Below are 2,550 nucleotides of genomic sequence, written 5' to 3'. Positions count from 1 at the left end.
TAGTGCTAGGGATCAAACCCAGAGCCTCATTCATGCCACTTAAATGCTCTACCCCTGAGCCCTATGTCCCACTCATTTTTAAATCACGTTCTTGTCTAAGTTGTCGACTGAAAGGTTCTTCCTGTATTCTGTATTACCAGTCCCCTCTCGAATGCATGATTTGGAAATGCCCTCTCCCATTCTGCGGGCTGTGTCTCATTTCTCCAGTGTCCTGGTGTCACCGATGTTCTTGGTTTTGATGAAATGCAATCCATCTACATTTTTCTTTTATTGATTGCATGCTTGGTGGTGTAACTCATGGTCAAATCCATGGCCACAAAAATGTATCTGTGTTTTCTTCTAAGATTTTTTACGGTCTTAGCTTTTCGGATCAGCTCTTCGACCCACTTTGAGCACTTTCTGGATGTGGTTCGAGGTAAGGGTCCCGCCTGCTTCCTTTACTGTGGCCACACAGTGGTCCATCCTCATTTGTTGGAAAGACTATTCTTCCCTTTTGAATGGTCTTGGGCCTCATTGAAAACCAGTTGACCATAGAGATGAAGGCTTGTTTCAGGACCTTTATTCCATCCTGGTGATTTCCGTGTTCTTAGGCCAGTACTCACCATTGCGGCCGCGGTTGCTCTGTGGTGCATTCTGGAGCAGGGGAGTGTGAGTCTTCCTACATTCCTCATCTTTCAGGTTGCTCTGGAGAGCCAAGGACTTTCGCAATCCCACATGAGTGTGAGGGTTGGCTTTTCCATTGTTCAGCAGAGCCCTTGAAATTCTGACGGGGATTGCATTGACCCTGTGGGCCATTTGGAGCATAGTACTAGCTTACTATTAAACATCCCGTAAATGAACACGGAACATATGCAGTTATTGAGGTCTTTTTAAATGTCTTACACAGTGTTTTGTAATTTTTTTTTCATTTGCTTGTTTGTTTTGAGGTGCTGGGGATCAAACCCAGGGCTTCACCTTTATAAGCCAGGGTCTAACACTGAACTACGTCCCAGCCTTAACACTTGAGGATATCTTCTACCTCCTTGGTTAAATTTCTTTCTAAATATTTTTATTCTTTTTGATTTTATAAAAAATGGAATTGCTTTCTTAACTTCATTTTCAGATTACTCATTGTTAGTATGTAGAAATACCATCACTTTTTATATAATGGTCATGTATCCTGCAACTTTGCTGGATTCTTTGCTTATGGACTCTAAAACATTTATTTTGTTTTAGTCTGTATATTATTTTGGATTTTCTATGTAAGATCATACTTTTTTTGTAAATAGAGAAAATTTTATTTTCTCCTTTTCTGTATAGATGCCTTTTATTTCTTTATTTCTTTTTTTTTCTTTTTGCCTAATATCCATGGCTAGACCCTCTGGTGCTGATTGAAATGGCAAGTGCGGACATCTTCTTCTTCTTTCCGACATTAGGGGGCGCACTTCTGGTCTTGCACCATGAAAGTATAAAGTTCTCTGTGAGATTTTCATAGGTGTCCTTTATTAGGTGGAGGAAATTCCCTTCTATTCCTACTTTGTCGAGTGTTTTTATCATGAAAGGCTTTAGGATGTCATCAAATGGTTTTCATCAACTTAGATGATCTTTTTTTTTCTTCTTTCCGTCAAGGAAAGAGCATTATATGTACTGTCATGTTGAAGCCTCCTGAGACACTCCCTTCTTGGCCTTGGCGTATAACCGTTAGTATGCTGCTGGATTCAGTTTCCTAGTGGAGGATTTTTGTATCAACATTCTTTAGAGCGATGGGTCTGTAGCCCATTTGTGAGGTCTTGGTTTGACTTTGGTATCAGGATTATGCTTGCTTCGCAGAATGAATTAGAAAGCATTCTTCTACCTCTAACTTCTAGAAGAGTTTAAGAAGTGTTGGTATCAACAATACTAAACAATGTTATAATAGCAAACAAATGTTTATTCTTTAAATCTGTGATAGAATTCAGCAGTGAAGCAGTCTTTCCCTGGAATTTTGCTCTGGTAAGTCTTTTGCTTACTGATTTAAACTCTTTTTCTATGTCAAAAATCATTTTTTTAAGGCAAGTTTGTGTTGCTAACCTCTAACTTGTGATGTTCCTGGGTCAGCCTCCCAAGTAGCTGGGACTACAGGTGTGTGTCACTGTGCCTAGCTTTGTCATGTCTGTTTATATTTCTATTTCTTACTGAATGAGTCTTAGTATATTTCTAGAAATTTCTCCAATTGCTCTAGGTTCTCTGTGTTGTCAGCATGTAATTTTTAAGGGCGTTTTCGAATCATTCCTTTTATATACATGTATACAGTTGGCCCTCCTCTGCAATGTGATCTACCTCAATTGAAAATATTCAGAAAACATTGTGTCTGTTCTGAATAGGTACAGACTTTTTTTGCCATTATTCCTTAAATAATACAGTATAACAATTTTTTAAAATGTAACATTAACACTGAGTAGGTATTACAATAGAGATGACTTAAAGGGGAGATGGGGGCTGGGGCTGGGGCTCAGGGGTAGAGCACCTGTCTAGCATGTGTGAGGCACAGGTTTGATTCTCAGCACCACATATAGATAAATAAAATAAAGG

This window comes from Urocitellus parryii, chromosome 1 (assembly GCF_045843805.1).
Source record: "Urocitellus parryii isolate mUroPar1 chromosome 1, mUroPar1.hap1, whole genome shotgun sequence".
Lineage (NCBI taxonomy): Eukaryota > Metazoa > Chordata > Mammalia > Rodentia > Sciuridae > Urocitellus > Urocitellus parryii.
The sequence above is the reverse complement of the archived record's forward strand: the minus strand, read 5'-3'. Positions refer to the sequence as shown.